Source organism: Aotus nancymaae, unplaced genomic scaffold, assembly GCF_030222135.1.
Source record: "Aotus nancymaae isolate 86718 unplaced genomic scaffold, 86718_ANA_hifiasm-v0.15.2.pri h1tg000020l, whole genome shotgun sequence".
In the NCBI taxonomy this organism is placed as follows: Eukaryota; Metazoa; Chordata; class Mammalia; order Primates; family Aotidae; genus Aotus; species Aotus nancymaae.
Window position 1 is genome coordinate 1,136,740 of NW_026988432.1, and position 14,782 is coordinate 1,151,521.

Sequence of the window (14,782 nt, forward strand, 5' to 3'; positions counted from 1 at the left end):
TAAGGACACCTTATTTAATATATATTGTTGATTCATTTAAACTCATGGCTGGCAGCATGGTAACTCGTGTCTGCACAAAGCTCATCTAACACCCCCATCTTCTCCATAAGGCACATCACAGCCTTCTGGTGCTTGGGAACACGAAGCAGCATTCAGCACCACACCTGTAGACCATTTACAGTGTGACGCCACCAAGGCGAAGCACGAACATGCAAAACACGTGTCTACTTATAGACCGAAGGAGTCACCTGTTTGCAGGAAGAGCCAAAGCCAGGCGCCAGAGCATTCTTTGCTCTTCCTTGGCTGGGAGGGTACTCAGTGGACAACTCAAACGTTTCGCCTCTTTGAACGTGTCCACAAATGACTGCACAAGCCCAGTGGGTGCTGATTTCGGGTTAAAAGCCATTTTAGCAAGTAGGCGAATTCACAAATATGGAATCCATGAATAATGAGGGTCAACGGCCTTTTCCTAAACCACCGTCTTATCTTAATGATTTTTGTGTGTGCTCATTAGTGTACTGAAAACAGGACAAGGAGAAGACTTGTTTGTACTCAGGCTTTTATACTGCAGGGGCAGGTCCCTGGATAATGAAAGAGCACCACCATCTTCATCTTCTAGAATAATGAACAGTGCATGAGCTCTAAAACGTCTTCATGAGATCACTCCTTTGCATGGGATTCTGATTTGTAAACTTAAAAGAATAAATTTTAAAATAAAACTAACTCGTTAACCCTCATTCCATTTCCACATCACGTCTATTATTTTGTTCTTATATTTTTCCCATTAACAGTAGAAGATATTACTACTATTATATGTAATTATTTCTTTTTCACCTCTTTTGGCAACTGAAGAAATGGCATGAGCTTTCAGAACTAGACAAACTTGCTTTTGAAGCTGAACAAGCTACAGCGAATGATTTAGTTCATCTGGGTCTAATTTCCCATCTCTAAGTCCTCACCTGAAATGACTCTTGAAAATTACCCCCCAAGTCCATAATAGATGCTTAATAATTATCTCTTTTCCTGCACACACACATTCACACCCAAGTGTTTCTTTCACTGAAAACTCCAGGGAAAGTGCATATTTACAAAGATTATTAAATCGCACAGCTCAAGTCAACACAATGACTCTAGTGCTCGCAAAAGCAGGCGACGAGGGCTGCTGCTGGCTCTCTCAGCACCCTCCATCTCTGTGGCATTCCCCTTCTCTCTCATCTCAGACTGCCATTCTCTGTAACACTGTCTTTTCCAGTTAAACCAGTTGCTCCTACATTGCTCAGAGAGCCCAGGCATTCTCCATTCTTCTTCCTTTTTTTTCTTTTCTTTTTTTCTTTTTTGAGACAGAGTCTGATTCTGTCACCCAGGCTGGAGTGCAATGGTGTGGTTTTGGCTCACTGCAACCTCTGCCTCCCGGGTTCAAACGATTCCCCCATCTCAGCCACCAGAGCAGCTGGGACCACAGGTGCATGCCACCACACCTGGTTAATTTTTTTGTACTTTTAGTAGAAACGGGGTTTCACTACGCCGGCGAGACTGGACTAGAACTCCTGATCTTGTGATCTGCCCACCTCAGCCTCCTAAGGTACTGGGATTGGGATTACAGGCGTGAGCCACCATGCCCGGCCTTTTTTTTTTTTTTTTTTTTTTTTTTTAAGATGGAGTCTTGCTCTGTTGCTCAGGCTGGAGTGCAGTGGCATGATATCAGTTCACTGCAACCTCTGCCTTTCAGATTCGAGTGATTCTCCTGCCTCAGTCTCCCAAGTAGCTGAGATGACAGACACCTGCCAAGCTCAGGCGTTCTTCTGTCTTATGTTCTGTGCATGAACTGTTCCCTCTGCTTGCAAGCCCTTTCCAGCCATTCCTATGCCAGCTGCTTCTCAGCCTGTTTCATCTTTGCAGAAGCCCCCAGCCGTTCCTTCCTACGGGAGGCATTGTCTCATGCTCTCCAGTTTAGCCCCCGTGTGTGTTTCCTTGAAATGTGTACTTACTTCATTTGTCTGTTTGCCTACTTTTTACTTTTTTCACCTTCTAGAACAGGGTCTCGAAAACTATAGCCTGTGGGTAAAATGTGGCCAACCTCTGGATTTTGTACAGCCTGAGAGCCAAGAATGCATTTTACATTTCTAAGTAGAAAAATTCAAAATAAGGATATTTTGTGATGTATGTTAAAAAAATACATGGGAAATTAAATTCCAGTGTCCGTAAAGTTTTTCGCAACACCATTGCACTCATTCATCTGGACACTGTTTATGGCTGCCTTTAGGATAAGGTGACAGAGTTGAGTAGCAGCAATGGAGCATGGACAGTCCAGAAAGCGTAAACTTGTTAACATCCGGACTCACACAGAATAAGTCCTTTGACCTCAGGCCTAGGATAAAAAGTCCGCAATGTCAGGTTTGCTTCTGTTTTCTTTGCCTTTGCGTCCTTTGCTTAACACGGTGCCTAGAAGAGTAGACCGTGCTCCATAAAAGCAGCTGAATGAAGATGAACCCCTGGCAATGTCGACGTCATTGTTCTTCAGTGGGAGCAAGGCTAGAGAAAATAATGCCTCATTTACAGATTCTAAAATTCCTTTGGTTCTAAGTCATACAAATATTTCATACGCCACTGCGAAAATAATGAGACCAACTGAAGTGACCCAATGCTTTCTTGTCACTTTGAATTGCACCCTTTAGAGAAATCTCCTAGATGTACTTAGACATATATATTGTCTTCTTTTTTTTTTTAAGAAGGAGTCTCGCCCCATCACCCATGCCGGAGTGCATGCAGTGGCGAGATCTCGACTCACTACCTCCATCTCGCAGGTTCAAGTGATTCTTGCCTCAGCCTCCCAAGTAGCTGGGACTACAGCTTCCAAGCATTTTACATTTATTAATTTATCATTGCAACAACTCTTAAGGTGGATATGATTACTGTTCTTATCCTACAGATGAGTAAACTGAGCCTAAGCACAGATAAGTGACATACACAAAATTACAAAGCTAGGAAGTGGTGGTAAGAAACTTACCTTCAGGCATCTGGCTCTAGATTCTATATTTCAACACTATGCCCTACTACCGTTACAGTGAGAAAACAATAGCTAGGATTTGTTTATTATTTACTATGTGACAGGAAAAGTCCTAAGTGATTTTTTCATACTCATTTAATATTCACAATAAACCAAGGAAGTATTATTATAATTCCTATGTTGCAGATGACAAACTGAACCACAGAGAGATTGTGTTATCTGTCCTGACTGCTACGACAGAATACCATAAACTGGGTACCTTATAAACAACAGCCATTTATTTCTCACTATTCTGGAGGTTGGGAAGTCCAAGGTCAAGGTGCCAGCAGATTCACATTAGTGTCTGGTGAGGATTGTCTTCTGGTTCATAGAAGACAGCTTATCGGACCTTATAATCACATTAACAAGTGTTGGGAATGACAGAACATACCCTATTGAATGAAATAGGCCCATCTCACCGAAATGTATGTTTAAGCATGACTGTGAAATTCATGATGGATATGAATCTATCAAGGAAATCATCATCTTCAAAGTGTTTCTGGTACTGTCCCTTTTTTCCTCTTTCTTTTTTTTTTTTTTTGAGATGGAGTCTTCCTCTATCGCCCAGGCTGGAGTACAGCAATGCAACCTCAACTCACTGTAACCTCTGACTCCTGGGTCAAGTGGTTCTCCTGCCTCAGACTCCCAAGTAGCTGGGACTACAGGCATGCACCAACACATCCAGGTAATTTTTGTATTTTTGGTAAAGATGGGTTTTCACTATGTTGACCAGGCTGGTCTCGAACTCCTGACTTCAGGTAATCCTCCCAACTCAGCCTCCCAGAATGCTAAGATTACAGGCATGAGCCACTGTACCCAGCCTAAACATATATTTTCATCACACATTCTCTTGTGGTTTTATAAAATCTATTAAGTAAAATGAATTAGTTAAGGTATTTCAAAAATATCTTCACATTTGGAGGCTGACTATTCTGAATCACTTTTTGACTCGAAGTCCTCAGTATCCATGTTTTTATCGACAAAATTTTGTCCTCGGTTTCATCTAGAGTGTCGGCGCTGCAGCCAGTCTTAGGGCCGCTCAGGGAGCTGACTCCAACACAGAGTATGAGATGCACGTCCCGGCTGATGCCTGTTCTGCAAGTCTGAGATTGGTGTTTCCTTGATCTTATCAGTACAGTTCAAAAGAAAGTTCTTGAGCAAACTCCAGGACATTTTCTTCTGCCAATGGTCTATGAACAACGTGTTGACCAAAACACCAAGGGACTGCTGTATCTGGCCATGCCCCCAACACCAAGTCACTACCTCTAAACAACTTTATTCTTTAACAGTTCACGTCCATGTTCGTAAAAATGCACCAAGAACTAACACTTTCCTCATATTCCCGCGGCTTTTATCCATGAAAGCCTAGCCTTTCTATTCTTTCTCTGAGCCTTAGAAGAATTTCTGACGGAAAGATTTACTTTGCCATGTTCCTCTGGGATGCCCTGTTATGCCTGTGAATTCTCTTTTCCTGAGAAGTGAACTTTTTCCAAATGGTACGTAGAACTCAACTGAAGCCATGCTGTTATGAATGGCGGTATCAAGTGTGTTCATGTTCCTAATTACCGCTGCCACCAAGCCAACAGCAATTGTAAATAGATATCAGTTCAAACTCACTTTCACATTTTAAGAATCTTAAAATGTGAAAAAAGTGAACATACTAAAATAGATTAAAGATAGAAATAATTAGCGTTTGGAAAATTTATTCAGTGCCAGTCATGTTTCCAAATCCATTACATTTATTAACCAATTTAATTGTAGCAATATGCAAACCTGTGTAGTAGACTGTATCACAAATGAAGAACAAGGAGTGTTCCAATAGCGGGCATTTACGTCCAGGCCATCAATGCAGTCTGCTGCTTCAGCAAGGCACCACCATTGCCAAACACAGGATGAGACTGTTGAGGAAAGAATAATACCTTAGAATAGTCCAAGCAAAAAAAGTCTTCCAATACAATCTCCCATAGGGTTGCCATATAAGGTACAGAACACCCAGTTAAACTTGAACTGACTTAAACAATAAATAGAGTTTTAGTATAAGTGTATTCCACACATAGCATGGGATGTACTTATACTAAAACATATTATTCATCGCTTTTCTGAAATTCAAATTTAACTGGGTATTTGGTATTTTTACTTCCTAAGTCTGGCAAACCTTTCTCCCGTGCCAGACCAAAGTGCTTCTTTATACAACTTTACAAAATCTCACTTCCTTTCCAGGGTAGAGGGAGAAGCTCATGGGTTTTCAGCATACTTCACACATTGTCCGTTTATATGGGAGTGCAGATAGCACTTACCATGTGCCAGGTATCTCATGTATGTTATCACTGGTCCTCAGAACAGCCTGACAAGGGCAGTACTTCTAGCCACATTTTATAGATGGGCAAATTAAAAGAATTCAAATAATATGTTCAAGGTTACACAGAAAATGTATTAAAACAAATACAGAAACCCTTTTTTATCTGAATGCAGAGGCCAAGCTCTTTGTAGTTAAAGCCATGACTTTGTGCTATATTTTCCATCTTGACTATTCAGAACCATTTATTGCAAGTGGCCAAATTATTGCTTCTGTTTTAGTTCCTGTGAAACAGTGAGGATTATTGCCAGAAGGGAGGAGGGACAGTGTGTGCTTCTGTACTTCCTGTAATCACTATTCCATGGAGGCCTAGGACTAAATCATCAGCCTGATGTGGATCCACCCCCCACTGGGACATCAACAAAAAGCAAAAAAAGAAATCCATGTGAATTTCACGTGCTAATGGAAAGCCTCATGTACAAATCAATAAGCATGTGTTCTCCACATCCAAGAGGGATAAATCTGCGAAGCGAAAACGTTCACTCTCAGATGATAGAAAATGGAAAGAAAGAGACTTTCTCCCATGTTGTTGACTTATAGCCAGATGCAATAGACATTAACTCAAGTGTGGCTCAGTCTACCTGATTATAATCTCCAAGATTTTTTGTTTTTTATGGCAGCAAAAGACTGACCACAGTGGATCCAGTATGCCTTTAGCAGATTTTGTAATTCTTCATCACTCAATAATTTGATGTCCCCTATGGCAACATAAACTACAATTTGTAAATTAAGAGAATCAGATTCCAAAAACTCACTGTATCTAGTAATTCATTTTTGTGTTCTAATTCTAAACATGTGTCTGTATTTGGGGAAAAAGAAATGTGGGTGTATTTTTAAGTTTATTTTTGTTAAATAGATGGGGCTGAGGGAATCAAGAGAAAAACGTGAGTCTTGTAAAAGATCTAGCTGAAAAGCTACAGGCTGAGATTTATGTGCCAATATAGGAGTGTTGTTTGAATAATTTTGAGAAATGAGACTTTGCAATAATGTGAGATTCATTCGAGATAATATAGTTCCAGCATCAGCAGAGCTCGTACTTCTTTTTAAAAAATAATTTTATATCTCCCGGGTTATTAGTAAGAAGGAAAGGTAGAGTCTTTGAAGTTTTTGGAGTACCCCTGTTTTTTTTTTGCCTGCTGTTATTTCCTTTGTTTCACTTTTTGGCATTTTCTTAAGTGTCCAGGTTTTCTGTAGCAGTTGTAAAGTGGGAAGTTAGGTCTGTTTTGAGGTTTATTGGGGGCTATTCTGGAGGTCTAGACTAGGTGGAGAATTGTTTTAATTGTAAATTTAAAATTTTATTAGGCTATTTTTGTTTGTTTGATATCTCAGTCTCTCTCTCCCTCGCTCAGTTAGAGTAACTGATCAGCAAGATTAACCAAATTATGAGTCTGAGAAACAGCCCAACCCAGACATTGTCTTTTTATTATTGTCCATTTTTTATTTACTCTATTTGTAAAACTGAAACAGAATATCATTTTGATGATTAAAATAACTTTCTTTAGATAATCTTTTTTACTTGTTTACCAGTATTTCATTTCAATTTTTTTCTTTTACATTTTTGCACATAGAACTTTACAACCAGAAATTAAGATTTATTAACAGGTTAAGTAATACTTTTGTTTTAATGTTTCTATGTGGTTTGCATTTTGAAATCTCAACATTGTTCATGCATTTGGATTATATAAAATGGACTACACCTTCGAATTTTATATATGTATATATATTTTTTCCACAGGTAATTATGGTACCAGTGGTGTGTGGTCATATGAGTAAGCTCTTTAGTGGTGATTCGTGAGATTTTGGTGCACCCATCACCCAAGCAGCATACACTGCACCCTATTCGTAGAATTTTCTCCCTCACCCCCCTCCCACCCTTCCCCTCAAGTCTCCAAAATCCATTGTATCATTCTTATGCCTTTGCAGCCTCATAGCTTAGCTCCCATATATCAGCGAAAACATACAACATTTGGTTTTCTATTCCTGAGTTACTTCACTTAAAATAATAGTCTCCAATCTCATCCAGGTCACTGTGAATGACATTAATTCATTCCTTTTTATGGCTGAGTAGTATTCCATTATATATATATATATATATACACACACACACACATATATATATATATATATATATATATATATATATATATATCTCACAGTTCACAGTTTCTTTAACCACTCTTTGATTGATGGGCATTTGGGTTGGTTCCACAATTTTGCAATTGTGGATTGTGCCACTATAAACATGCATGTGCAAGTACCTTTTTCATATAATGACTTAGTTTCCTCTGGGTAAATACCCAGTAGTGGGATTGCTGGATCAAATGGTAGTTCTACTTTTAGTTCTCTAAGGAATCTCTACACTGTTTTCCACAGTGATTAGACCACTTTACATTCCCACCAGCAGTGTAGAAGTGTTCCCTGATCACAGCCTCCATGCCAGCATCTACTGTCTTTTGATTTTTTGATTATGGCCATTCCTGCAGGAGTAAGGTGGTATCACATTGTGGTTGTGGTTTTGATTTGTATTTCCCTGATTATTAGTGATGTTACACATTTTTAACATGTTTTTTGGCCATTTGTACATCTTCCTCTGAGAATTGTCTATTCATGTCCTCATCCCACTTTTGATGGATTGTTTGTTTCTTTCTTGCTAATGTTTGAGTTTGTTGTAGATTCTGGATATTAGTCCTTTGTCAGATGTATAGATTGTGAAGATTTTCTCCCAATTTGTGGGTTGTCTATTTAATCTCCTGACCCTTTTCCCATGCAAAAGCTCTTTAGTTTAATTAAGTCCCACCTATTTCTCTTTGGTTTTATTGCATTTGCTTTTGGATTCTTAGTCAGGAAATCCTCGCCTGAGCTAATGTCTGAAATGGTTTTTCCAATGTTATCTTCAGAATTTTTAGAGTTTCAGGTCTTAGATTTAAGTCCCTAATCCATCTTGAGTTGATTTTTGTATAAGGTGAGAAATGAGGACCCAGTTTCATTCTCCTACGTTTGGTTAGTCAATTGTCTCAGCACCATTTGTTGAAAAGGGTGTCCTTTCCACACTTTGTGTCTTCGTTTGCTTTGTCGAAGATCAATTGGCTGCCAGCATTTGAGTTTATTTCTGGGTTCTCTATTCTGTTCCATTGGTTTATCAAAATACCGCCATCATTCTTCACAGAATTAGAAAAAAAATTCTAAAATTCATGTGGAACCAAAAAAGAGCCCACATAGCCAAAGCAAGACTATGCAAAAAGAACAAATCTGGAGGCATCACACTACCTGACTTCGAACTACACTAAGGCCATAGTCACCAAAACAGCATTGTACTGGTACAAAAAATTAAATAATCTTGAATATTATTTAAAGATGTTTTTAAATCTCTCAACATACGTCAGCATTGACTTATCTGAATTCTGTCGACATTGCTGTATTTTCTTCTGGTCTACCACTTTTTGGAAGACTAAATGGATGGCTTGGAGCAAAGCTTTGTAACCTCACAGGAACATTTGTGATCTGTGATCTTCTTTTGTAATTAAGTAGCCGAGACACATTTAAAAAAACCCCTTCTTTTGTGTCTCGGCTACTTAATTTTTACCTTTTTTTAAATAAATAAAGTTAACATGTGAACTAGTTGATGTAAATCAGAAAAACCATGGTCATAATTTTGATATTAAGCTTAAGCTTTCTGGCAAAACCAATAGGGTCCTGGTGGGAATTAGTTTTTTTTTTAAACAGGGTCTTGCTCTGTCACCCAGGCTGCCGTGCAGGGGCATGATTACATCATCACAGCCTCAGCACCCTGGGCTCGAGCAATCCTCCCACATCAGCTTCCCGAGCAGCCAGGACCACAGGCACATGCCATAGTTTTTGGTATTTGTTTTTTGTAGAGACAGGGTTTCACCATGTTGGCCAGGCTGGTCTCAATCCCCTGGGCTCAAGTGAGCCTCTTACCTCAGCGTCCCAAATGTTAGGATCACAGCGTGAGCCACTGTGCCTGGCCAGGAAATCTCTTACTTAGGCCTTTAAGGGTTACCTTTGATGATGGCTGATAAACTAAGGTGGGTTTTCCTCTGCCAGATATTGGCTGTTTCCAAATTGAGCTAGAACAGCAGGAGTGGGAGGAGAGGATCAAAAGAGGAAAAGGTGCGTGCAGGTGAGACGGTTCAGATAGAAATGAGGAAGCAGGAGAGAATCGGCTTCAGTTGCTTATTTATTCATTTATCTTCGTACAGGGAAAGAATTTTGTCAGAGTCTCTTGTGGATGCTTCTAAGTACTATAGGAAGGAAGTCTCCTAATTATGTTGTTTTATTTTAGAGCCAGTACTTTTAATTGTAAAAAAAATTAATTTTGATATTATAAAGGTATATCACTTTGACTGTCGTACTGTGGCTTTTTTATATGGGTTATGCAAACCCCCTTTTTTTTTTTAAGATATTGACAGGAGGTGGTGCCGTAAGTACTGGACATGAATCTAGCTGGCGTTTCTAAAGGCGAGTCTATCCTTGAGGAGGAAGACGTGGTTTCAGATGGACAACTACCTATAATTTGGGTTCTCTTTTTAAGGAATTAAAGCATGAAAGGCAAAGATGTTTTGGATCTGGTGTGCTGCTTAATGAGAATTGTATTTTGAGGTGTCACTCAGGAGTCACTTTTCCCCTCTTACATGTCTTGGTAAAACCCAGGAATCCTGGGATTTTAAGGCACTGGGAAGTCAGCCTTTCCTATGTGGTCACCAGGCTAAGCTAGAATTTTTGTATGTCTCTGGGGGAATGATTTCATATGAAATTGTTTTACGTTGTGAGCAGTAAGGTCGAACCCTCCCACAAGACCTTCACGGCCTACGGTGATTTGGGGCTGGAAGAAACAGTGTTCCCCACTTTGGGAACTTATATTTGTCCTCATAGAAATAATTTTTACTGGCTTTGTTACTTCAGAAAGGGACCTCATATATGTCAAATAGGCTGAGCTTAAGAGTTTTGAACTTTTTAAATTATAAATTAATATTTTTAATTGTAAATTTTACCTAAGCCATAAAAATTCACATTTCTTGAGAGAAATTTTTTCCTGACCAAAATTCGAATAAAAAGTTTTCTAGTGATAATATTGAATTTTAATTATTCTTTTCATTTAGAGCGGTACTGTAACAATTAATGCAAGTGGGTAAATTCAGAGAAAATAGAAAATGTTATATCAGACATTACTACTTGGAAAGAAAAATTATCAGAATTACATATTTTAAGTAAAGAAAATTAAAAATAATAATCAGTAAGGATAGGACTTAAACACTATATTTAAACTGTGTTAAAAAGTGATTTCCTGAAAAAAATTACTTTAAAAAGAATGCTATGAGAACTAGGATGTATTTATTTCCTCAACATATATATAATTTATATATATTTATATATTTATTTAGAGACAAGGTCTCACTCTGTGGCCAGGCTGGAGTGCAGTGGCATGAACACAGCTCCCCGCAGCCTCGACCTCCTGGGCTTCTGCGATCCTCCTGCCCCAGCCTCCTGAAGTGCTGCAACTACAGAGGCAACCAACCAACATATCAATTCTAACATTATACTTTAAGATATAGAGGATAAAATAATTTACACAATACAAGTCAACTTATTTAATTGTTTTTGTTTCAAGTAATCAATATCTTGAGAGCTTGGGCCTTCATAAAGATGGTTCCCTTAGTCAAATCTTATAAGGAAACAGAACCAAAATTTGACCCTAAATAACTCCAAAGCCAGTGACTCAGTGGACAACCTGTGAGGTAGGCAAGGTCCCCTACCTCTATGTGTGTTTTCCATGGATGCTTACACAAATACAAAGACAACAGGAGAGAAAGAAGGGCTTGCTGGAAAATCAAAAAGCTGAGAGGAATCTTAGAGTTAAATTGTACCTCAAGGAAGTTTTGAGCCCATCCCTTGAGCTTCACAGGGGCTAATTCTTAATATCCCTGTTTTGGAAACTGGGTTCAAACCCATCAATTAACATATCTAAAAATAAGAAACTGGTAAGTGGTGCAATGAGGCCGCTAAAATACATCTCTAGTCTCTCAGTGTTCACTTTAGTACAGAACAATGTATGTCCCTCTGTGCAGGTAACATCCTCAATGCTGTTTCTTCGTAAGTTTCTATAGAGAACTCAGTTTAATTGCAACTGAGAAACACGATTGTTTCAAGGATGGTGCTTAAAAGTCCATCAGGATAAGATATCGCAGCTCTAAGTGTCCCTGAGAGAGCCATCGGTTGCTGAAGCTGATTATATTTTCTACTCGTAATAATGAGCTTAAACAAAATGATAGTTACCTCGCATGCATTGATGAACTAATAAAATAAATTTCATAAAATGACGTGAGTGCATTTGCTAAAATATCATGCTTTATTTGATTGGTTGTTTTCCAGCAGTACTTTGAAAGATCTTGGTGAAATAGAAAAACATGGGTCTTCAGAACTGGAGCTACTGCTTCATTTAATAAAGAAAACAACTTGAAATATCAGAATAATAGCAACTACTATTTCACCCTCCAAGTGTTGTTTTCACCCGTTAACATTCAAAATATTAAACCTGTTAAATTTATGTAGGTTCCATTGCTGCCCAAGCACCACTGGTATTTTCATAGCTTTGACATTTTCAAAATTTCTAGGAGCAATATGAAAACCACGACAACATGTAGCCATGTTTTTCTGACTTGATTTGTGAGGCAGAAGCAATGAAAATTAGGCTGACCATTTTAAGACTTTTCATATTTTGGCTTGGTATTCATTTATTTATTGTTTCATTAACTAACTCAACACATAATTATTGGCAGTCCTTCCTGTGCCTGCACTGTTCGGCATGCTGGGAGGTCATCATGGGAACGGACAGAACCCCCTGCCTTCATGGATCTTAATTCTAGCTTTGGGAGGAGAAGGACGTAAGCACTGAGTCAGAAAAACACGTCATGCATCAGACGACGATTCACACTAAGTAAAGAGATAAAGCAAAGGCAGGACGCGGAGTGAGGAGGCTGGGTTGGAATCCTAATGACATAATCAGAAGGTGATGAGAAAGAACTTGAAAGAATGGAGAGCACACTCTGGACACAGGAACCAACAAGCCCTGAAGTCTGCAGGTGTGGTTGCTCCCAGCTGTTCAATGCTCTGAGAATCCAAAGAGTGAGTAGGGTTGGAACAGACTGAGTGAGGCGGAGGAGGAGTTCAAGTCCAAGGGTTGGAACTGACTGAGTGAGGCGAAGGAGGAGTTCAAGTCCAAGGGTTAGAACTGACTGAGTGAGGCGCAGGAGGAGTTCAAGTCCAAGGGTTGGAACAGACTGAGTGAGGCGCAGGAGGAGTTCAAGTCCAAGAGGAGATGGTGGGATGTTTCCCCTACGTTAAATAGATAAATAAACTTTATCTTAATTGTATTCCTGTTTTAATTAAATGAGGAGCAAAAACCTTTTGTGCTGCTTTAATAAAACAGAAACTTCAACCTCAATAGGGATGGAAATGTGATTGCCAGGTCACTAGAAAGGGCCACTTCTACAGTCTTATAAAACTCAAGTTTTGTAAATTTTGTGTTAAAGAATTCAGGTAAGTTCATTTAGTAGTTCACATAAGGATAAAGTTCAAAGGTCAAGGTAAGTGTCCCATCACTTGCTAATTCCTCGTTACCACCGTTTGCTGACTTTGAGTTCACCTGTTTACTTTCCTCCAACTCTTCTGTGCAGTTCTTTTTGCCAAACCCTCCCAAATCTGTGCTGTATACTCAGATGTTCTCATTGTCCCTGTAAATTACCACAAAGCTCCACCAGCACGTAACTCACTCTGCTTGTCCATCACAGGAAGAAACACCTTGGCTCCAAACAGCTTCCTTCCAGCTAATTCGGATGTTGATTCTTCAATTACAGCTACATGTTTTATTATTAACCTCACCATATCTGTGCCACTTAAATATTCTGCAATGGTTATAAATCATATTAATACTGCATATTAGTCTCAAAAATTACTATATTTTCCTTATTGTTAAGAACTCTGCCAGATACAGTCAGAAGCCATGCCCTGTTGGTTGTGTCATTACAACACTCGTATGTCTTTTCTGTATTCACATTTGCCCACACCGTTGTCACTCACTCACTTCAACTTAGCACTTCTCATCTCAATTATTTTAAACATTTTCCAATAGAGCATCCAATCTGAGGATGCAAAATAGGCTCATTTATAAAAATACCAGTAAGATAAAAATTTGGGGACTAAAAAGGAACTATTTTATCTAACTCACCTATCTGCTTGTTTTTTTTAAATGTCTACCAGTTAGTTTTCAGTTTTCCATTTTGTGACAGAACTCTTCCGGTGAGAAAATTCACAAAATCTAAAAGTAAATATATTTTCTAACTGTTCAAATCATAAGGCATTAATAATCAAATGCAGCAGTGTATTAAAAAATACACCATGGCCAAGTGGATTTTTCCCAGGTGTGCAAAGCAGGCTCAATATTCCACAATCAAGCAATGTGAACCACCTTATCAGTTGCATAAAGAAGAAAAATTGTATTACTGTATCAACAGAAGCAGAAAAGCATTTGACAAAAGCAACACTCATTCATGAGAAAACCTCTCAGAAAATTAGAAATAGAGAACCGATGTCAAATAAGAACATCTACAAAAATTCTACAACTAATATTAAACTTAAAGGTGAAAAACTTGAAGTTTTTTCTTATGATCAGGGAGATAAAAAGATGTCTGATCTCAGCACTCACTCGACATACTACTGGAAATTCTAACTAGCACAATGAGGCACATAATGGCTCGATATGGGAAAGATGTCAGTCCTCCCCAAATTGATCTATAGGTTTAATTCCATTCCTAGAAAAATCCCAGGAAGATATTTGTAGACTTAAATAGGTTTATCTTAAAATTTCTTGGGAAAGGATCAGAGAGTAAAACAATTTTGAAAAAGAACAGAGTGGGAGTGAGCATTCTTGCTTAATGTGGTGACCGGCCACTGCAGCTGCAGTAACCAAGACAGTGTGGTATAGGCAGAGGAAACTGTAACCAGGACAGTGCGGTGTACGCAGAGGGGCCCGTAACCAGGACAGTGCGGTGTAGACAGAGGGGCCCCTAACCAGGACGGTGCAGTGTAGGCAGAGGAAACTGTAACCAGGACAGTGCGGTGTACGCAGAGGGGCCCGTAACCAGGACAGTGCAGTGTAGGCAGAGGGGCCCGTAACCAGGACGGTGCGGTGTAGACAGAGGGGCCCCTAACCAGGACGGTGCGGTGTAGGCAGAGGGGCCCATAACCAGGACAGTGCGGTGTACGCAGAGGGGCCCGTAACCAGGACAGTGCAGTGTAGGCAGAGGGGCCCGTAACCAGGACGGTGCGGTGTAGACAGAGGGGCCCCTAACCAGGACGGTGCG